The 23,381-nt window shown below is 47.2% G+C and overlaps 1 protein-coding gene across 1 annotated transcript in view; it reads left to right on the top strand.

Annotated features, from left to right (window-relative positions):
* LOC147669119 (NEDD4-like E3 ubiquitin-protein ligase WWP2) overlaps window positions 1–23,381 on the top strand; it is a 252,572-nt gene that overhangs the window by 88,125 nt on the left and 141,066 nt on the right. The gene's annotated exons all lie outside the window — the stretch shown is intronic.

The raw sequence follows: 23,381 nt of genomic DNA, 5'->3' as shown, positions 1-23,381 counted from the left end.
AAGTTTGTAATCAGAAAGAACCATTGGCATACGTCAATGATGAATGCATATTCTAATTTTGTGCTGTGCCGGATTTCTCTTCTTGTCTGCTGGGCATAGGGCCAGAAATGTTTTTCAACCATACATAACCTACTCAAATGGAAGCTCTGTTTGAAGGCTCAATATACACACTTAGCCTATCTAAGTTAATCCCGTGGCTTGTCACTCTTGAGTCCTATCACTCAGTGGAGTTGAATACTTCTATGCAAAGCTCCTTCACTCCTCTTCATGATTAAGATTTCTTATTTATTTTCTGTGGATTTTCTTTCTTTTTGACCCTTAGTCTTAATAAGGTCGTTAGCTTCATTGTGCAGGTCTTCGTTCCTGATTATGGCCAAACGATGACTTTAAAAAATTCCTTCACCGTGTAGGGCCATTGGGAGTTTTTGGGCAAAAGAAGAAAATATAAACAGGTGGGCCTTCATTTTCACCAGTCCCTACAGGGTGATGACATCTTCCTTGATAAATTGTTCTGTGAATTGGGGACGGACTCTTGTGTAAACTGTGGACTGGTCTGTACAGATCACTCTGATGGGCTATATGTCTAATATCAAAGTCCACTCCAAAGATGCCTTGATCGTGTTCTGAGGCATTCCTAGAGCTGCTGGGTGTGGCCTGCAGTACCTTTTAAAATCAAGGCCAGATCAGTTACAAGGTAACTGAAGAATGTATTACTGGTTGTGTTGTTGTGGTACTTTACAAACCTAAAGCCATTGTTGGACAGACTATGTACATTATTGATTTATAGATCATTTGTATGCAAAGATGTATTGGAATTCTATCATAGCTTGTGTAGGAACATTAGGCACTGCAGCACAAAAGATTGTAGAGTCAGAACCTCACTCACATCGATGATGCTACTCAAGTACACCATGATGCCATGAGCCACGCGAGATGCAGCATAGCCCAGTCATCATTGTTGGCACTGCAAGACTTCAATACCGAGATTATTATTGGCCTCAACCTTTCTTGTTCTATTTGTTGGATCCCTAAAGCAAGCTCCTTCAAGGTTATCAAAGGTCAAGGAAAGTGCAAAGTCAAACTTCATACAGCTGCTGCTCCCAATTTCTAGTTTCAGAAGGGAACCCATAGGGTTCTGAACTAGTTCTGCAATCCATACTAAAATGCACCCCCCCCCCCCATCTTTCTTTTCCGAAGTAGGATCCAGTCTATTTAGAACTACTCCGCTGTAACACTATGTGAAGTGCTCCTTCAGTGTAAAAGAGATCCTTCCAACATAAATGTCACTTCTTCCTCACCATACATCCAATAAAAAATTAAGCCATGGATATTTTAAAGTGTATTCTGTTTGCTTTGTACAATGGCATGGCACGGGCTTCCTAAATATGCTGGATGTGTTCCTGCTGGCCTTGAGGTTAGATTCTTTATACTGAACCCTCTTCCACCATCTTCCAAAGATCTGCAAATACTTCATCATGGATCTTCACTAATAGCGATGTATACTTGAATAGCTCTGCCTGTGTGAGGGCCGCTGGAGCACCGTTAACGCACATAAATATAAAATCGTATTTGTAAAAACATCATTTAGAAATCAAACACTTTTGCATTCTATGTATCGCCTACATTGTCCATTGTCTGAATTGCAGCTTTTTATAAGAAAATAAACCAAGTAAAACTAAATGTCATTAGTGAAAAACTAGCTTATGACTACAATCATTCACAAAACATTTTAAAGGGAAAGAACATGCTAACAATTGCTCCTCCTGGTGATTTCCACATTAATGGACAGTCCGATCAGAAGGGTTTCTGTTCCATTAGTGTAGCTGCGCATTTACTTCATTTGAGAGGTTTGAAGCACAGGAGCACTCTGGGACACCCATGGGAAGTAACCCTTGTCGTGCAGTACTTTTCATTCAAGCTGAATGTCCTCCCAGATTCACAAATACTTTATAAAGCTCAACTAGATGCTGATAAGGGACTGCATTATGTTGCTGTGCGTAGGGGTCACAAGTTTCATCCGAATTCCCCAAAGGCTTTGAACATTTCTGATCGACTTTTCAGTATTTAGATTGTTTTAGTCCAAGCGAATAAGCCTCTATATGCATTTGTTCTTGGTGTTTTATGTATTGTGGATTGGAAAGGCGATTCAAAGTGCCTTTAGTGGTTTTTCGCATCGTGTATCTTCAGTCTTTACTTATAAGGTTCCAGGTCAGCTACTTCTTATATATTATCTGGACACCATGCTTTAGAGCAGTGGTTCGTAACCTGTTTCCGCGAACCCTCGAGAGATCCACTTTGCAAACTCACAGGGAATGCGACTGGTTAGGAAAGAAACCAACATCAACAGATTACTAAAGTATATTCAACCAAAAAAATTAAAATAGAAAATGTTAAAAAGCTTTGTACATGTTTAGGAATTTAAAATGGGTGGCTAAACGTTAAGTTGATATCCTTAGCTGGATTCCTGGGAGCAGCACAAATACGGTAATAGGAATCTAATATGTACGATTGTGGCCTCAATTGTAGCATTGATAGGTGTCGATTAAAAGAGAGCATGCACTATGCGCAAAAGTGATAGTGATATGCTGCAGACTAGAATATTTCTTCATTTTCTAGAACTAGAGCTAAATGTTGAAATTCTCCACCATCCCATTAAAATTAAAAGAAAATTATAATTTTTGTGTGTGAATTAAATAAAATATTTCATAATTTGTGTATTTGTTGTATACTTGTTCCTGTATTTTGATATTGTTTTGAAGCTCAAACTGAGAAAATTGTTTGGGCCTGAATCCTCGGCTTCCATGGAGAAGCAGGGCACAGAAGTCAAGAGGTTAAGAACTGCTTTATACAGTTTGTCCAAGACAGTTTGAATTAAATCCTAATTTTAAATTGTCTTTTAGTTTCCCAATTGGTAATGAGGGCCTTATGTACAAAACGTTTTAATGGTTGCAAACCGTCAGATTCTTTAAGTGTGAGGGTTTCCAACTGCTAAAACACCTTATAAGTTATACTAAACCCATTAAAAGATTCAGAAAAGGTTTTTCAAATCATGAAATGATTTAGGGAACATCAACCAATCGCTATTTGGAAGATGCGTTGTAAGTGAGATCCTTTCAAATCCAAATTCCTTAAGGTATGGATTAATGTTTTGCAAATTAAATCAGGTCGCAAAATATTAGCATTATACCACCAACTCAAAGGATGTGGTAACCCATTTACAAACAAAAAGGGGCCCCCAACAGACCCCTTCCCATTGGCTTCCCCTTCCCTTCTGTGAATAGTGAAAACATATTTTTTAGGTATAGGCAGTGGTCCCAAATTTCTAAACATTCCCATTTTTTTAAACTTCCCCCTTTTTCCTTTTAGGAAAATAGGCTGCCGTTTAAAAATAATAATAACGCTTGAGTTAAAAGCCATCACAGAGACTGCTGAGGTTTCGTAGTTTGTGGACAACTTACAGAGACTAGAACCCGGTTCCTGCAACTTAGTTATGGAAAAACGATCATTTTTCAGAACTTCACAATGCAAGCTTTGTAGATGCTCCCAAGTGGCAGCAATGCATACTTCATTACAGAGCCCAGGCACAGCACTAGCAGCTACACTGCATGGACGCAACTAGCAAGCTGGAACAGCACCGGGCTTACAGCTGTGGTTCAAACTGTGGTGCAGAAGCCTCCACTTCCTCTGAGTGCCCAGCTCTGCAGTTTCTCTTGTAGAACATGAAATCTACTGTCATAAGAGTGTGTGCTTTGAGGGGTGAGGGAGCCATTACTTGACTGCTGGAATATCAAAGGGCCCTTCACCATATTTTCCAGGGATGTCCAATTATTTTCAGTTCGGTCTAGGTGTCATTATGCCAATGTATTTTCCAGTGCAATATGTGTCTTGAGAGTCGCACAGCATAACCGAGTTCATTACGTTACACTGGCCATTGCATTATCATGTTACACTGGCCACCCACAAATGGCTTAAAAGTAAAAAAAAATCCATGTTAGATACATGTAGTATATTTTGAATGAATCGTGTGCCGTGCAGCACGGGAGAAAAAAACAATCACAAGAACACTGTCATAGTGCCCGATTCAGGGATTTTGCTGTGTGTGGTTGTAACTTACTCTTGTAATTCTTCTGGTTTACAATTCATAGAAGAAACCAGAAGTACCCGAGGAGTAGGTCATTGCAAATTCTTTGTGAATCAGGCCACTTTTCCAGCAAGGTACTGGAATTGCACATGCAGAGTGGGCATAAGTGGACACGTTCCAGCAGTGATCTCATCCCGTTCTTTGCGCTGTGCTGACGCAGAAGTGTCTGCATGTTTCCTTTTCCCGTCTTCAGGACAGACATTAACTCTAAAAATCTTCAAGTTAGTGCATGGGCTGCAGACAGCAGAGCTCGGAAGAATAGGCTAGTAACTTTGGGGGTCATTAGGATGGCGGGCGGATTGTCCCCGCCAGGCTGGCGGTAGCCACTGCCGGCCTGGCGGGGGCAATCCGCCCACCATCTTCACCTAAATGACCCCCGCCATATTAAGATGGCAGGGGACCGCGACGGACGAAAAGACCATCCGCCGCTTTTCTGCCCCGGTCGCAAGGCGACCGGTCGGAAAAGGTTTAATATGGTGGCGGTGTCTATCAGACACCGCCATCCATATTAACATGGGCTTCTTTAGATGCCTTTCTGTGGCGGCGATGCCGCCACGGAAAGGCATGCGGTCTTCACTTTGGGGGCCCCCTGTGGGCCCCCAGAGTGAAGGAGAGGTGGGGGGTGCACACGAGGGGTACCTGTGGTACCCCCCTGCATTTGCATAAACAAAGCGTCAGGCACCGCGCGGTGCCTGCCGCTTTGTGTATGCAAATGCATACGTGCATTTTTAGCATTGTGCCGGGCGGTGCTGAGAGCACTGCCCGCCACAATGCTAAAAATGCAGGATGCCCCCTACGGGACCCCCGCCCTTATGGCGGGCGGTCCCAATCACCGATAGGATGGCGGGCGGACTAAGTCCGCCCACCATCCTAATGACCCCCTTTGTTTTTTCAAGTGCTACTGTCAACAAAACATGCTTCAACTCTGAGATTTTTAAGGTTAGTGTTTACGCTGTATATTGGACGAGGAAGAGCAGACACACCTCCTGCAGCCTTGCCAAGTACCATGCATCAGGCGTTAGTTAAACAAATTTCGGCGTGGTAGTACGCATTGCTGCAGTGAAATGCATTATAGCGCTGCTCAGCTGTCAATCAGAGCGCTGCTATAATGCACTATTGTGACTGAACTGCAGTAGCGCGGTGCACGCTGCTCCCGGAAGGATAAGGGGGCTAACTCAAGATCTGCTCAGCTCGCAGCTCTGCGAGTACTGCTCTCTCTGCTACAATGTCGAAAATAAGGAGGGAGTTACCCTTTTTACCAGGAAAAGGATTGGGTCAACAATCAGAAAAACACGAATTTCCTTCTCCTGCACTATGCACAATTTTTATGCTCCTAATAAGCCTCTATCCTCAAAGGGATGCGCACAAATAATGGATCTAGTCTATGCGTGAGTTACCAAATTTACAGGCTAATATACAATAAAATGATCAACATCAGTATATTCAAAGACATGAAACTAAAATAATTTTCTTCCATTTATTAGACATATTGTTTAAAAAAACAGCAGACTGCTGAATATAGAATATATATCATATTGCAAACAAATCAATATACAATGAATAAAAAATTGTAAAAAAAATGTGTCTAAAAGCTTTGCACCTATACACAATATTCCTTGAATTTATTCAACATAAATCAATTTTCGTTAAAAAATGAGAACAAACTGTTGACGCGGCGTTTCGGTGCCTAACACAATCTTGCACCTTCTTCAGGACGTTGTGCATAACATCGATATCTAATTTATCTTGCTCCAACCTCCTGGATTCTTTGTTCAGAAGATGGTGAATGTGTTACAAATAGGACCGCTAGGATTTCTAATCTTTCCTGGCAGTCTCTTTATATTTTGTGGAGCTATTGGTCTCCACAGTTTTTTCAGTTACAAAGTATATTTGTGTTTTCTTCTTAGATGCTTATGTATGGATATTCAATGAACTTCCTTAAAATTTGTTTAAAAAAGGGAAGGACCACTACAGTACCAATCCTCCTTAATTCTCTCTTGCCGGTTTCGGGGGACGCCTCTTCTTTATTCAACTTTCCACTTTTCTAAGTGTTCATCTTAGAAATAATTGGAGAAAGACCTTCCAACTGCGCAGTAAAGGACTCGGAGAGGGAGGACGCCACGCACATTCCAAAATACTAACCAATTGGAAATACATTTTAAACTAGTGGCCCTTAACTCAAAAACAGAAGGAAAGGAGTGAGTCACACAATTGGAAGGTCTTTCTCCAATTATTTCTAAGATGAACACTTAGAAAAGTGGAAAGTTGAATAAACAAGAGGCGTCCCCCGAAACCAGCAAGAGAGAATTAAGGAGGATTGGTACTGTAGTGGTCCTTCCCTTTTTTAAACAAATTTTAAGGAAGTTCATTGAATATCCATACATAAGCATCTAAGAAGAAAACACAAATATACTTTGTAAGTGAAAAATCTGTGGAGACCAATAGCTCCAGAAAATATAAAGAGACTGCCAGGAAAGATTAGAAATCCTAGTGGTCCTATTTGTAACACATTCAACATCTTCTGAACAAAGAATCCAGGAGGTTGGAGCCAGATAAATTAGATATCAATGTTATGAACAAAGTCCTGAAGAAGGTGCAAGATTTTGTTAGGCACCGAAACGCCGCGTCGACAGTTTGTTTGTTCTCATTTTTTAACGAAAATTGATTTATGTTGAATAAATTCAAGGAATATTGTGTATAGGTGCAAAGCTTTTAGACAAAAAACATTTTTACAATTTTTTATTCATTGTATATTGATTTTTTTGCAATATGATATATATTCTATACTCAGCAGTCTGCTGCTCTTTTAAACAATATGTCTAATAAATGGAAGAAAATTATTTTAGTTTCATGTCTTTGAATATACTGATGTTGATCATTTTTTTGTATATTAGCCTGTAAATTTGGTAACTCACGCATAGACTAGATCCATTATTTGTGCGCATCCCTTTGAGGATAGAGGCTTATTAGGAGCATAAAAATTGCGTATAGTGCAGGAAAAGGAAATTCATGTTTTTCTGATCTCTCTGCTACAATTGACATAAGTTGAAGACCCCACCCCAAGGGCACAACACACAAGCATAATGACGTCCCAGTCAGTGCCCAATCATGGGTTGAATAGTAAATCTGACTGAGTGAGAGACACAGGTATAGGCTAAGGTCAGGTGGGGGGTGAGTCACGGGTCCGTCCTGCTCAGCTGCTGTCCCCGGTGCGAACGGGCGGAATATGTTTTGGCTGCACTTTTAAGTTTGGGCAAAGTCAGAATGTGTGCCACAGCTCCTCAACCATGGCGGGGTGATGTTGGGGATGATGGAATCAATGGTCGTCTGGTGACCAGGCCCGGACTGGGAACCAAAACTTGCCCTGGCAAAGTGCTTGGCTGGCCTCCCGGGGGCTTAGGGGTACGGCTGAGCAGTTTGTCAGGGCCGGTTTTGGACGATTTTGTTACAGGGGCCGATTTTGCAGCTATGCTGCAAAAAATAGCCCTGTAACTAAAACGGTCCCCCAGGGGCCCAAAACTGGCCCTCACCCTGGCGGCCCACCGTGGGAATGCCCGGCGCCCGCTACGGCCAGTCCGGCCCTGCTGGTGGCGTGCGGTGCTGGGCTGCTGCTTACCGCCACCATTGCCAGCGGTAATCGACAATATGCCGGATGAAATCCTGCCTGGGCAACTTGGCCCCAGGCCCATCAGCAACGGGCTCAGCTGCCATGACTAGTCTGCATGTTGCATGCTAACTGCCTGAGAGAGTAAGTACAGGTATTTGTCTTAATAAAAATAAACATCATGCCGCAATTTTTATTGCTTGGACTTGCCGTGCAATTTACACTCAACCTCAGGTTTATATTAAATAGTGGGCGGTGGCCCTCGCCAGAACCCGGTGCGGTGCTGTCCTTAGCTAATCGGTTTTTATTATACTGCTCAGTGTGTCTTTTTTAAATAAATTACAGCCCATGGCTGGGCTGTAACCCCTAGGCTTTGTGTGTGCCCTTCCATTTCTGGTGCTTTGCAGCAGTTTAAGATCTTCTTAGAGTTTCTTGTTGCTCAAATGGTTGTCATTTCAGATATTTATATGTTTCCCTCGTCTTCATTGTTTCATTTTGCTCGCAAGAAAGTGTCACTCGTAGTTGTTGAAATGTCACTCATAATGAAAGTGAAATTATGAAAATGTCACACATAGCAGCAATGTGAAACCTTTGGCAGCTATGCTCCTGCGTTGGTGCAGTGCAAACACTGGGATCCGAAAAGGCACCCGAACAAGTGCAGTCGAGTCTGCGTGTGCCTGCATTAGCGCATGAAACATGGACATTGATGAAACCGTAGGTGCACACGAGTCATAATAACCCTGCTAAATATTCGCTCCAGAAACAGCAACGAGAACACGGCTTACTTCCACCAGATCTCAAGGAGACAGTCTAGCACTCCTTTAAAAGGAAATATTGTTTTAGCTAAGTACCCCGGCTTGCTTTACATAAACGATGTTAGTTCCGCAACAGTGGAAGGCTGGCCCAGAGATTTTTGAAGTCGGCCATGTGACACGAGACTGAAATTGTTTTATGCAACTTCACGTTATCTTGGCTCCATGGTAACACATTTGTCGAGTGTTCTGTTTTCAAATGCTCATTTTTTTGGGTGAAAGTTTCCGCCCTGCCAGTGGTGGGATCTCACATTAGTGGAAACGGGGGGAAACCTTGCGGGCACCAAACCCCAGAAATTTGGCACGAGTTCACATGAACGTTTTTCTTTAAGAACGGTATCTCGTAAACGTCAACACAATTACCACAAGGTGATAGGACATAGTAAGGTGGATTCGGCCACGCTTGGCATCCGAACCACGTGTAGCATCCAGATAGGGCCTCTTCGAACCCCGTCCCGCGTGCAGAGGCGCTGCCCCTCGCGCCAGGTCTGTGGAGGCTAGAGGCGTACAGTAGCCGGAGCACTGGAGGGGGCTGGGCGCGCGGCCGCTGCGCCGAGCACACGTCCATGAATAGGGGTCTGTTCCAGATGGCAGGCAGGCTGAAACTGACACCTGGAGGAAGAGACGGCAGGCGCTTTGCAGCGCGGCGCCTTGGCACCGGCTCCCCGTCTGCGCCCTCCATTGTGTACCTCCCCCCTCGCTGCAGTCCCCACCCTGAGCGTGAAATGTCCGCGCAGTTCAGTGGCGCGCGCAGGGGTCGTGGTGCCGGTGAGATCACGCGGCGCATACAGTGTTTTGGCTGTTTCTCAGGTTGGCACAGCCCCCAAAGCGTTTTACTTTCCTCTTCCTCCTCGCACCTTATTGATTTAGGAGAAGTATCACTTCCAAAGATAGTAGGCGGTGGCCCTGAGGTCGCGAGGATGTGGCGCAACGGCCAGAGCTGCCGATTTAGGAGCAGGGGAACCAGGCTCGAGCCTCGGCACTGGCTCAACATCCTGTGATTCCGGGCAAATCACTCTATCTCCCCGTGCCTACCAAAAATGAATGTGCCCTTGTGCAACTAACTGGTGCTCATGCATAGCAGCCAACATTTGAAAAAAAATGTCCTGGGACACTTTGCAGCAAAGGGCCACTGCAGATGGAAAGTTCTTGTTTGAGACCTGTGTGTAATAAAGAGGAACAGTTTTTGCAACAAGATTACCGGCGGGGACAGTCTTCAATTTACCAGGACTGGCCCTGCAAAAACGGGACAGTTGGCAATTATGCCCATGTAAAATGCTCCAATACCTTTGGGTCGAGTTTGTGCTATATAAAACTAGGGGGGAAAATTCAGACAGTCATAGATCTAACTTTTCTAGGGTCCAAAATGCTCAAGTCCATGGAAGGAAGACCAGGGGCGTTACGCAGGCCCCTGCGGCGCAGTGAGGCCCTCGACCCTTCATGGGCCCCTCAACCGTACAGGAGGGTGCCCTTTAGCCCAAGACAAATCAATGAATTAATATCTGTGAGATATGGGAGATTAAGGGACCCCTCTTCAGATTCTGCATCGGTCCCCACCATTATGCGTTACGCGACTAAGGAAGACCAAACAGGCATTTGTTTTTATCGAGTGTCTCTTCATGCAAGAGTAAAAGTGCCCAGAAGCACTTATGGTCTCGGACATGAGCCAAATACCACCTTCTGCTGCCATGCACTGAGCCCTGCAGAATGTTTTGTAAAGGGCAAGCCGAATTAGTGTTGATGGAATGATTTTCAGAGTGGGGTTTCTGGCCATCATAGCACTTCTCTATAAGGCAAAGGGGTTGTAACATGTAACTCATGCATAAAGAGCGAGTGTACCAGAGGGTTCAAACGCATTTATTTTAGAGGTTGGGAGAGAAACAGCGCATTTCACACCACATTTTTATAGCTATACAGCTAAACGTGGTGTGATGTTGTAATGTCATTCCTAGATTGCACATGCTTCCTCAAACTCAGTTTACAATGATACTAAATCACTAGAAACAACCACTGTACCCAGCAACTCAGTTGTGACGAAGGCCTAAATCAATTTCAAAACTTATGACAAGGGTCTGTTTAAAGGCAAAGCTGGGGAGCCGTGGTCTTTCAACCTGAATGGGCATTGTGCTACGAGCTTCTTCCCACCTCAAACCGAACAGAGTCTATCAAAACCACCGGCTGCAGTTGGTCAGTGTAGGTATGTGAAATTAATCTGACGGCCCTAGTCTGACTCTTGGTAGGCGGGCTTTGACTGTTAGGAAATTGGTGCATTCCATTACCAAACCTCTCCACCTGGGGCGCTGTTACGCATAGTGCCCCTGGGTGGGGAGGGGGCGCAAAGGGATTGTGCGCCCTCTTTTTGCACCCACAAGGTACTATGGTATTACAGAAGAAGCTGCTTGCATGGGGGCGTGACCCCGTGTAAATGACGGAATCGCTTTGCCTCTGCTCCCACGTCCATTTAAGGATGGGGCCCTGAGACATACAAACTCTTAGGAGGCGCACTGACAGAGCGCTACAAAGAGATGACACACTGTCAATGTGCACCCTGAGAGCAGCCCTTTGTAGAGGAGAAAGGGGGTCCCATGGACGCGTCAGATATCCCCGTGCAGGCTGCTGCAACAATTCACTGCAAGTGCCTGCAGGGGGTCTCTGTCCCCTCTTTAATGTGCAGGTGACCGCCACCTGCCCTGTGCAAAACAGAGTGATTTGTAAGCAGCTGCTTCGTCTTTCGCTGAATGCGCTGGCACCAAGGTGAGTGCCGGCAGGTTTATCACTGCCTTGGTGGCAGAGCAATTTTTTGATAATGGTGCGTATCTGCAGCAGGCGCACCTTTTGAAAGTGCCTCGAGACCCCTAGGGGGGAATTGCAGCACTATATAAATGTGTGATTGATTGCCATGGCACAAAGTGCATCCTATGCATAATTCAGGCCCAGTATGGCACAATCAGAAAACTAAATGATTGTGCCTCGGAGGAAAGGTTCGTGAGCACTGAGACTGGCACAAGGGTTTCTTTATTTTATTTTTTTTAATTTAAGGAGTAGGGTCCCTTGTTACTGCTAAAGGTACTGTGGAAAAATAAATTACGTCATTCTTTTTGGGTAGGTGTAATCATTCAGTCCTCACTGTCGGCTCCTTCAGACACAAACAGTTTACCTAAACTGCAAAAAGACATCTTACAGTAACCTCAAGATGTCACCGAATACTGCATCATTCTGAACCATGCCCGAATCCATTATTCCTCTATAGCTCCAAAAACGTTTTATGTCCATTAGAAGTATTTTGGGTCCGGTTTGTGTAATTTAATGTAATTTCAGAAGTTGTCTGTCTGAGACACTCTGCCACAGTAGAAATATTGTCAAAACAAGCATTTACAATGCAACGGTTTCGCCTTCGGAAAAGTTTGAGCCATTGGCATTGTAAATGGCAAACTTTTTATTTATGTGTTGGTTTTGAAAACAGATAAATAAATGGCATTCTCATTTACAATGCCAATAGCTTACTCTGTCGCAAATGCAAGACGTATTGCATTTGCACACACACACCCACACAAGAGCCCCCCACACACTCACACACACAAGAGCCCCCCACACACACCACACAAGAGCACCCCACACACACACACAAGAGCCCCCCACACACACCACACAAGAGCCCCCCACACACACCACACAAGAGCCCCCCACACACACCACACAAGAGCCCCCCACACACACGCAAGAGCCCCCCACACACACACGCAAGAGCCCCCCACACACATACGCAAGAGCCCCCACACACACGCAAGAGCCCCCCCCACACACACACACGCAAAGAGCCCCACACACACGCAAAGAGCCCCAAACACACGCAAAGAGCCCCACACACACGCAAAGAGCCCCACACACACGCAAAGAGCCCCACACACACGCAAAGAGCCCCACACACACGCAAAGAGCCCCACACACATGCAAAGAGCCCCACACACATGCAAAGAGCCCCACACAGAGGTCAGGGGTGGCACAGAAGCAGAGTTTCACCAGCTGAGGCTCGCATGAAGCCTCTAGCATGAAATAGAGGGAGGGTAAGGGAGAAGTGATGAAAGAGAGGAGGTAAACAATGAAGGGAGAGCTCCATACGTGGGGCGGGGGGTCGAACTTGGCCAGAGGTGGAGGAGGTGTACCCCAGATTCGAGTGACTGCCCCTTCCAGCAATCTCGGAAGCTCTTTTCATGAGAATTTGTTTGAAAAAGCAGGTGGAGCAAGTTGTTCCAAGGGGAATAGCTGTTTTTATTATTACTGCTGATAAGTTATCTGTGCCGCCTGCTCTTGTAAGTTTTAGCATCTCATCCTACTCAAATTGTAAGAGTCACACGTTCTGCTGTTTTGCTTAAAAATTGTGGATGTTGAATAAAAGGAGCGGTTGTGAGTACCAAACCATTCAGAAGGAGTTAACAGAGAAAAAGACGCTTGTTTATGATAGTGAGAGAAGTAGTTGTATTACATGGGATGTAGGTGTAGAGGTAAAAGACTTTACTTCTGGCAGTGTTACCACACATTCCATGTATCAGCCTGATATTCAAATTCCTGAATGTGTCACTGTAAATTATATGAATTCATCTCAAACTCACACAGAGTCAAGTTACCAGGAAGCGAGTGATGAGGTTGAAGAATCAGTGATCTTAACACTAATGTTTCTAATTCTTCTACTTCTGATTCCACTGGCAATGGTACTAGAAGGATAACTGTGTTGCCTGTAAAATACAATTATTATTTGTATTAGGTGATACTGTGTATTCTCCTTTTTCACTGTATCGCTTTTGTTTTTACAGCTTTGTTTGAACATTTCTTATCTTATGGTGTATGTATTCTCACTCTCTTGTTTTGTTAAGAAAGGGAGATATATTGGGGCTTTGTATTATTCATATGCAGGTGTTCCTTATGTGCACGTGTCTTCTTACATGTTTACTTTTGGATGTGGATTCTGTTGCCCTGGTTGCTGCTGTTGGTCCATCTGACATCCCAACTTGATGATAGGCCAGGACAGCAGCGTTTCGAGAGGCTCCTGTCTGCTCTTCGTGGGCGTTATTATTGGACAACTCTCGACCACACAAATAAACCTTGGCAAAGCAACGTGCGGGTCCGAGTCCTGGAAAGGCAGAGGCATTGCAGCTCAGGAGTGGGTATCTCAGCAGAGCAGTGTGTGGGTCCCAGTACTGGAGCAGTCGCGGCGCTTGGGCTGGTCTGAGAGGCACTAACAGAGCTGTTCGGGACACATTACTTCGCCAGCAAAGGGTGGTGCAAGGAAACAGCAATGTGCGGGTCCTACTCCTTTGACAAGGTCAGGACTGAGGTGGTTCACTTGTTTAGAGTTTTCTAAACATGTTGAAAAATGATTGACCCAACAGGTACAGCCACATCTTACAGCCAGTGGCCCGAAAACTCAAATGTGCACCCTAGCATCATCCTAGTGTCAGGGCTGATTATACTAGTTGAACAGTCAAGTTGTTTCTTCCGCCGAAGGAGGCCGCAGATAGCAGTAGCATGTTTCCACCACAGGAAGAGGCATATCAAGTTGTGTCTTATTTAGGCATCAAACACTCCTCTATGAAAGTCTGCTATTTGAAGGGGGCAGACAAACGCTATATTTTGAAGGAGTGGTTTGATTGCGGCAATTAAGGAATCTGGAATTTAATGAGAAGGAATAACACCACAGGCCTCACACATTCTACCATCTCCAGAGCAGCCGCAGCAGGCAAGAGCAGTGGAGCCAGCTGGGGGGATTTCGAGAGAGGACTACAAGGGGAAATTAAATAAATAATTAATTTTCCCTCTTGGTCGTCTCTCCAAATCCCTCCCCTACCCCCCTTCCCCCTCTTACCTGCAGCGGCTGCTTCAGAGACTCAACTATTTCTGGATGTTCAGCAACACACATCAAAATTCCTAAAAACTCTATTATGTCGCAGCAGATAGGTTTTTAACCAGCAGTTTGTATTTATTTATTTTATAGGAATAAAAATGCAGTACGGAGGCATGGTATTGCTTTAAACATGGTGCAGTGGACGCCACTGGGAATAGACATGATGTGTTGGAGAGAGGGTGAGACTAGACACAGCAATGCATACCTACTACTTTACAAGTGGTCAGAATTTTAAGGCTGACCTTGAATTCACATGGAACCTGTTGTATGAAGTACACCCAGCACCGACAAAGACCCAACCAATGGAAGCACTGTTAAAAAGCCAGGATGTAAATATCATGTGTGGTCTACCCAGAAGAAAGAGCCACACAATCCTAGGAGGTATTATTAACCTGATGAAAAGTGCTGGTACTATCCCATTAAATGTACTACTGGCCACCATAGATAAACAGAGGCATTCGATCACTGTCTAACAGAGTGGTGAGGCCAGCTGAGGTGCATGAGAGGGGTGGCAGAGTGACCCACACTGAAGGACGACAGTCAGGGTCCCTTGTTTACTAGTGTGCTTACCGCGTGGCTCATGCTGGGCGAGTCGGGCTTCCCTCCTCACAGAGGCATTCCGAGGGAGGTGATGGCAGGGGGAGGACAGCGCACAGTCCGCCATAGATAAACAGTTGAGGGCCATGTGGGGTTTGGGGCGCCAACCTCACAGGCCGCAGCAATTGAAGGGGAGAGGGTGAGAGCAGCAGACTCTGCGCCTCCTCCGAGCAGGACGTGGCAACTGTGGCCCACTGATTGCGACCGGCCCTCTTTGGGCTATAAACAACAACGCAGCCAGAAGACCTGCAGAAAAAGTACAACCGAAAGTATGGTAGGAGGGGGGTGGGAATAAAGACAACATGGACAAAGGGAGGCGGCAGGAGCATGGTGAACACAGACAACGGGAGGGGAGCGAAGTAAAACAAAACAAATTCAGCAAGTACAACAAAAGGTGGATCCCTGCAGGCCGAATTCGATCACTGTCTAACAGAGTGGTGAGGCCAGCTGAGGTGCATGAGAGGGGTGGCAGAGTGACCCACACTGAAGGACGACAGTCAGGGTCCCTTGTTTACTAGTGTGCTTACCGCGTGGCTCATGCTGGGCGAGTCTGGCTTCCCTCCTCCGCTCTCGGCTAGAAGCAACTCAAGCACGCACCCCGATCCGCCGCCAATGCTGCTGGAGGAGCCCGGGAGGAGGCGCGGCTTCTCCCCCTCCCATGGAGTCCCGATGGCTGAGCCTGGCCGCCATACTTCTTGTGGGCCGCCGTCTTCCTTCTTCCCCCGGGCGGCGGGGGGGGGGGGGGGGGGGCACTTCCGGCCGGCCGCGCTAGGATTGGCCGGCCGGCTGAAGAAACCCTCGAGCAGGCCCTGGGTCCTAGTGCCTCCCACCGGGCTCGTGGCTCAAATAATGGTTACCTGTTGTCCTTCATGCGGCCCTGGGTCCTAGTGCCTCCCACAGGGCTCGTGGCTCATGCTGGGCGAGTCGGGCTTCCCTCCTCCGCTCTCGGGGGCGGGCGGGAGAGGACGAGGGGGGCGGGAAAGGACACGGACGTCGGGAGGAAGGCGGGAAACGTGGGGACGGCGGGAGGAGGGACACAAGGCAGGACAGCAGCAAGCACGGCCCGGCCGGACCAGACTCGGGGGCGTTCCCGGCGTCGCGTGACGTCGGCAAAAGCCAAAGAATCTCGGGAACGCCCCCGTGTCTGGTCCGGCATTGATGGACAGGCCCCTCGTCCAATGGCTAGGCTCCATTTATGGAGCTAGCCAATGGGACGGGGGGGGCGTGTTCCATAGTGCTTACTGTACTCAATAGATTTCTCTGGAGGAGGAGCCTAACGGCTCCGTCCCCTAGCGAAACCTAAAAAGTAGCACCCACCAACACTGTTTTGTTATTAATCAATTAAAGCCTGATTGTCCCAGATAAATACTGCCATCAGAAATATTGTCTACCCACTTAAAATAACGTCCCCCAGGGCTGCTCTGCAGCAGGATAATAACTCTTATACTGTATGATGAATTTGTGTTTCTCGGAATATTGGGCCAAGGGTAAATAAATATACACTATACTGGACCAGAGGCAGGTTCCAGTGAAGCTGTGTTTGCTGCATTAGGTCATATGATGCCTCCTGCCTACGGTTGTCAGATTGCTCGGTCTCTGTAGAATGACACATTTCCATTTTTAAAAAAAACTTTTATAGCTCATTTGCAAGTGGTGAGGGGGTTCTTTTTGCATGCTTTGATTCAGTTTTACCACGTCACTGTGAACACCTCTTACAAGTGCTTTTACAGTTTAACTCCTAGTACACGTAAATTGTACCAATAGTAAAATAAGATATATTGTATCAAAGCACAGATTGTGTCGCAAGTGCCAATATGTTTGATAAAAAATTGAAATGGCATCGTATGTCAATATTGCATTGTACTTGCTTAATATATCAAGCACTTGTATGTGGATTTGCAACCGTTTTGATTCTAAATTAAAACAAGACTTAAAAAGAACATTTTAAAACAGGCCGATTTTAACCTTGTATGCATCGCAGAAAGTAGAGCCAATGTTTAAAACTTTTCTGGCATAGTTGGAAATGCCTGTAAAGTTTAGTTGGTAACGAAAACAAGTGTTATGTTCATACAAGTATTTAAACATCGTTGTTATGTTGTAGTTGCCTGTTTCTTTCACAAACTTCTATCCCAATCACAGTGTCGGTAGATCAGTTAGAAAATGCCCTCACTTAAAAGTCCTAGACAGGAAACTATAACATATCCCTCCATGTTAGAATAGTGAGTACCATTTTGTCAGAAGATGTTGCCTGGCATTTAATAGTCTGTCTTTGAAAAGAAAGCAAATTCTGCTGAAAGTAAAACAGTTTCAGTAGTTTCTTTATTTGCTAAATCCCCATTTAAACTCTTTCAATATTGTCGTGAGGTGCCACAGCCTTACTTACAGCGTCTCTGCGCCCAGTCAGGTCTGTATCCATGGTTCATGGGAATTCATATCTTTCCTTAAACCTTGAGCTGTCTCATTAGCTACCAACCAAGATTTGAATATTAGGAGTTTAGCCAGTGACTCATTTATTTGGAATGATCCTACATCAGGTAAGCTTGCTAGCTGAGGTAACCGGGGCTGAATGATCTAATATGCTGTATGATTACAATTACAGTGTGTCTTTGGCATGCCTGGCTGAAACAGGGGAAATCTGACCTCTTAATCTGGTTCCCTGGTGAGAAATACGTGTAATGGTGCTGAACTGTGAACTCAGCCAGTCTTGTGGTTTATCGCTTTACGGATAATATATATGCTAATGTTGGCGCTCTCAGCCTCTTCTGTTTCCTCCAACAAATCAGGACCCGAAAGCTGCAATCCATTCATTGGTTCTTTTTTCCTTTTTAAATTTTTTTTTGTAGTACATCAGTCTCTTTTTGTGGTTTGTTTCTTTTTATATTATTTTTAGGTATGGACTAGAAATCGCGTTAGTTGTCTTGCCAGCCTCATGTAATAAAAGTAAAAATAAGCATTGGCAAAGCCAAGGTCTGGCTTTGGCAAGCCTGTATCTTTTTTTTTATTTTTTGCAAACTTATGCAATAGGAATTTAACGTGTAAATATATTATAAAGTAAAAATGCTGCTGCCTAAAGGGGGCATGCCTACGCGTGCAAAAAATAAGTTACAAATGAAAGCTGAAATGAACATACGAATGGACCTCGCGTCCCTGGCCTTGAAGTAGACTACTTTTTAAGTAGATGTGCTGGAGCAAATGCTCTAAATCTCAGTAACGCGAGCCATTGGCTGAAGTAGGCTGATTCATTTTCTATGGCGGATGAAAACAAAACATGAATGGCACTTGAACAATCCAAGGATTGAAGTGGGCTCACCATAAGACTCTGTGTGTGACATAGATATATTCACTGAAAAAACAAGCATTGGAAATGCAATAGGTCTCGCATTAGGAACGTTTTAGCTATTGGTATTGTAAATGACACTTTTTGTATTTATGTGTTGGTTTTGAAAGTAGCAAAATTAATAGCTTTGTCAGTTACAATGTCAATAGTTTTAACTTTTGCAAATGTGACACCTATAGCATTTGTAATGCAATGTGTGTTGTATTTACGTGACTTAGATGTCTTGATATTACAAATAACAATGGCTTTTAATTTTGTAAATAATTAATACTTAAATAAAAGTTATTGTAATTTATAATGGCAATAGCTTAAACGTTTGTAAATAACTTTTGTGAAGATTATGTTCAGTGTATTTTATTGTGACGAAAATCCAAGAAAATTGCATTTGCACCTACACACACACAGAGCCACACACATATAGATGTGGTGGTGGATCTGGGGGATATGGTGGTGGTGGATGGGGTGGTGGTGGTAATGGTGGATGTGGTGGTGGATGTGGTGGTGGATGTGGTGGTGGTGGTGGATGGGGTGGAGGTGGTGGATGGGGTGGTGATGTGGTGGTGGTGGATGTGGTGGTTGTGGATGTGGTGAAAGTGGTGGTGGATGTGGTGGTGGAAGTGATGGTGGTGGGTGTGGTGGATGTGGTGGTGGTGGATGCGGTGGTTGATGAGGTGGTGGATGAGGTGGCGGATGAGGTGGTGGATGTGCTGGTGGATGTGGTGGTGGATGCGGTGGTGGATGTGGTGGTGGTGGATGTGGTGGTGGTGGATGCGGTGGAAGTGGTGGTGGATGTGGTGGTGGTGGATGTGGTGGTAGTGGATGTGGTGGTGGTGGTGGATGTGGTGGTGGATGTGGTGGTGGTGGTGGATGTGATGGTGGATGTGGTGGATGTGATGGTGGATGTGGTGGTGATGGTGGATGCGGTGGTGGTGGAAGTGATGGTGGTGGATGTGGTGGATGTAGTGGTGGTGGATGCGGTGGTGGATGAGGTGGTGGATGAGGTGGTGGATGTGGTGGTGGATGTGGTGGTGGTGGATGTGGTGGATGCGGTGGAAGTGGTGGATGTGGTGGTGGATGTGGTGGTGGATGTGGTGGTGGATGTGGTGGTTGATGTGGTGGTGGTGGTGGTGGATGTGATGGTGGATGTGATGGTGGTGGTGATGGTGGATGTGGTGGTGGATGTGGTGGTGGATGTGGTGGTGGATGCGGTGGTGGATGCGGTGGTGGTGGTGGATGCGGTGGTGGTGGTTGTAGTGGATGTGGTGGTGGTGGTTGTAGTGGATGTGGTGGTGGTGGTGGTTGTAGTGGATGTGGTGGTGGTGGTTGTAGTGGATGTGGTGGTGGATGTAGTGGTGGTGGGTGTGCATGCGGTGGTGGTAGATGCGGTGGTGGTGGATGTGGCGGTGGATGTCATGGTGGATGTGGAGGTGATGGTGGATGTGATGGTGGATGTGGTGGTGGTGGGGGTGGTGGATGTGGTGGTGATGGTGGATGTGGTGGTGATGTGGTGGATGTGGTGGATGTGGTGGTGATGTGGTGGATGTGGTGAAAGTGGTGGTGGATGTGGTGGTGATGTGGTGGATGTGGTGAAAGTGGTGGTGGATGTGGTGGTGGAAGTGATGGTGGTGGGTGTGGTGGATGTGGTTGTGGTGGTGGATGCGGTGGTGGATGAGGTGGTGGATGTGGTGGTGGTGGATGCGGTGGTGGATGTGGTGGTGGTGGATGTGGTGGTGGTGGATGTAGTGGTGGATGTGGTGGTGGATGTGGTGGTGGATGCGGTGGTGGTGGATGTGGTGGTGGTGGATGTGGCGGTGGTGGATGTGGCGGTGGTGGATGCGGTGGTGGATGTGGCAGTGGATGTCATGGTGGATGTGGATGTGATGGTGGATGTGGTGGTGGTGGATGCGGTGGTGGATGTGGTGGTGGATGTGGTGGTGATGGTGGATGTGGTGGTGGATGTGGTGGTGGATGCGGTGGATGTGGTGGTGGTGGATGTGGTGGTGGTGGTGGAGGATGCGGTGGATGTGGTGGATGCGGTGGTGGTGGTGGATGCGGTGGTGGTGGATGGGGTGGTGGTTGTAGTGGATGTGGTGGTGGATGTGGTGGTGGTGGATGCGGTGGTGGATGCGGTGGTGGATGCGGTGGTGGATGCGGTGGTGGATGCGGTGGTGGATGCGGTGGTGGTGGATGCGGTGGTGGTGGATGTGGTTGTGGATGTGGTGGTGGATGTGGTGGTGGTGGTGGTGGTGGTGGTGGTGGTGGATGTGGTGGTGGTGGATGTGGTGGTGGTGGATGTGGTGCTGGTGGTGGATGTGGTGGTGGATGTGGTGGTGGTGGAAGTGGTGGTGGATGTGGTGGTGGTGGATGTGGTGGTGGTGGATGTGGTGGTGGTGGATGTGGTGGTGGATGTGGTGGTGGATTTCATGGTGGATGTGGATGTGGTGGTGGATGTGGTGGTGGTGGTGGATGTGATGGTGGATGTGGTGGTGATGGTGGATGCGGTGGTGGTGGAAGTGATGGTGGTGGGTGTGGTGGATGTAGTGGTGGTGGATGCGGTGGTGGATGAGGTGGTGGATGAGGTGGTGGATGAGGTGGTGGTGGATGTGGTGGTGGATGCGGTGGTGGATGTGGTGGTGGTGGTGGTGGATGTGGTGGTGGTGGATGCGGTGGAAGTGGTGGTGGAAGTGGTGGTGGATGTGGTGGTGGATGCGGTGGATGTGGTGGTGGTGGTGGATGTGATGGTGGATGTGGTGGTGATGGTGGATGTGGTGGTGGATGTGGTGGTGGATGTGGTGGTGGATGCGGTGGTGGATGTGGTGGTGATGGTGGATGTGGTGGTGGTTGTAGTGGATGTGGTGGTGGATGTAGTGGTGGTGGGTGTGGTGGTGGTGGTGCATGCGGTGGTGGTAGATGCGGTGGTGGTGGATGTGGTGGATGTGGTGGATGTGGCGGTGGATGTCATGGTGGATGTGGAGGTGATGGTGGATGTGGTGGTGGTGGGGGTGGTGGATGTGATGGTGGATGTGGTGGTGATGGTGGATGTGGTGGTGATGTGGTGGTGGATGTGGGGAAAGTGGTGGTGGATGTGGTGGTGGAAGTGATGGTGGTGGGGTGGAGGAAGTGATGGTGGTGGGTGTGGTGGATGTGGTGGTGGTGGATGAGGTGGTGGATGAGGTGGTGGATGAGGGGGTGGATGTGGTGGTGGATGTGGTGGTGGATGTGGTGGTGGTGGATGTGGTGGTGGTGGATGCGGTGGTGGATGTGGTGGTGGTGGATGCGGTGGATGTGGTGGTGGATGAGGCGTGGATGAGGCGGTGGATGTGGTGGTGGATGTGGCGGTGGTGGAGGATGTGGCGGTGGAGGATGTGGCGGTGGTGGATGTGGCGGTGGTGGATGTGGTGGTGGTGGATGTGGCGGTGGATGTGGATGTGATGGTGGATGTGGTGGTGGTGGATGTGGTGGTGGATGTGGTGGTGGATGTGGTGGTGATGGTGGATGTGGTGGTGGATGCGGTGGATGTGGTGGTGGTGAATGCGGTGGATGTGGTGGATGCGGTGGTGGTGGATGGGGTGGTGGTTGTAGTGGATGTGGTGGTGGGTGTGGTGGATGCGGTGGTGGTGGATGCAGTGGTGGATGCGGTGGTGGATGAGGTGGTGGATGTGGTGGTGGATGTGGTGGTGGATGTGGTGGTGGATGTGGTGATGGATGTGGTGGTGATGGTGGATGTGGTGGTGGATGCGGTGGATGTGGTGGTGGTGGATGCGGTGGATGTGGTGGTGGTGGATGTGGTGGATGCGGTGGTGGTGGATGGGGTGGTGGTTGTAGTGGATGTGGTGGTGGGTGTGGTGGTGGGTGTGGTGGATGCGTTGGTGGTGGATGTGGTGGTGGATGCGGTGGTGGATGAGGTGGTGGATGAGGTGGTGGATGTGGTGGTGGATGTGGTGGTGGATGTGGTGGTGGTGGATGCGGTGGATGTGGTGGTGGATGCGGTGGATGTGGTGGTGGATGCGGTGGATGTGGTGGTGGATGTGGTGGTGGATGTGGTGGTGGATTCGGTGGATGTGGTGATGGTGGATGCGGTGGTGGTGGTGATGGTGGATGCGGTGGTGGTGGATGGGGTGGTGGTGGTGGTGGATGTAGTGGTGGTGGTGGATACGGTGGTGGTGGATGTGGTGGTGGTGGATGTGGTGGTGGATGTTGCGGTGGATGTCATGGTGGATGTGGAGGTGATGGTGGATGTGGTGGTGGTGGTGGTGGATGTGTTGTTGATGGTGGATGTGGTGGGTTGGAGTGCCTGATCATAAAGAAATACTGGTACGGTATGCATACAATACAGAGGGAGTGTAGTCCAGAAGCCAGCTGAAACGTCTTTTAAGTTCACACTCTTGGGCCTGATGGATGATTAGGCAGGGTGCAGAGCATCCGGAACCATGGGGAGGAAGGGCTTCATTATTGCCAAACGGATATCACTAATATCTGAAGATCCAAAGTTGCGCCTTTGGTTACGGAATGGAAAAAAGGGAAAGCGATTTGTGACTAGGCAGAGGAGGTAGCTTAGATGAGCAGAAAATGTCCACAAAATCATAAGACAATCTGACGACCTTGGAACGTTTATTCTGATGGTACCACAAATCTAGGAGTTGGCTGGGAGATCGAAATGTAACTCATAGTGAAATAGGTCTTGTTTCAAAACTGTTTTGAATTTACATCAAGTAGCTGTACATGAAAATGCCCTTGTACGTTTAGCATGCATGAGAAAATCCATAAACAGACTTATATTAAAAAACTGAAAATAAATCCTTCGAATGTAGGATACATTTAATAAAGCGTGAGATGAAACATGAACTTTCAGGGGCTTCCTTCCAGGAAGCCCCTGGCTGGAAACATTACATTTTCTGCAAGCCTAAAACAACAAGCTGTTTTAAGACAGGAGAAAAAGGCTTTTGAGGGAAGTCCGGTGCAGGGGGGCACCAGGAGAACTTATGGATGGT

This window comes from Lissotriton vulgaris, unplaced genomic scaffold, assembly GCF_964263255.1.
Source record: "Lissotriton vulgaris unplaced genomic scaffold, aLisVul1.2 SCAFFOLD_1690, whole genome shotgun sequence".
Classification (NCBI taxonomy): Eukaryota; Metazoa; Chordata; class Amphibia; order Caudata; family Salamandridae; genus Lissotriton; species Lissotriton vulgaris.
The sequence above is the reverse complement of the archived record's forward strand: the minus strand, read 5'-3'. Positions and strand labels throughout refer to the sequence as shown.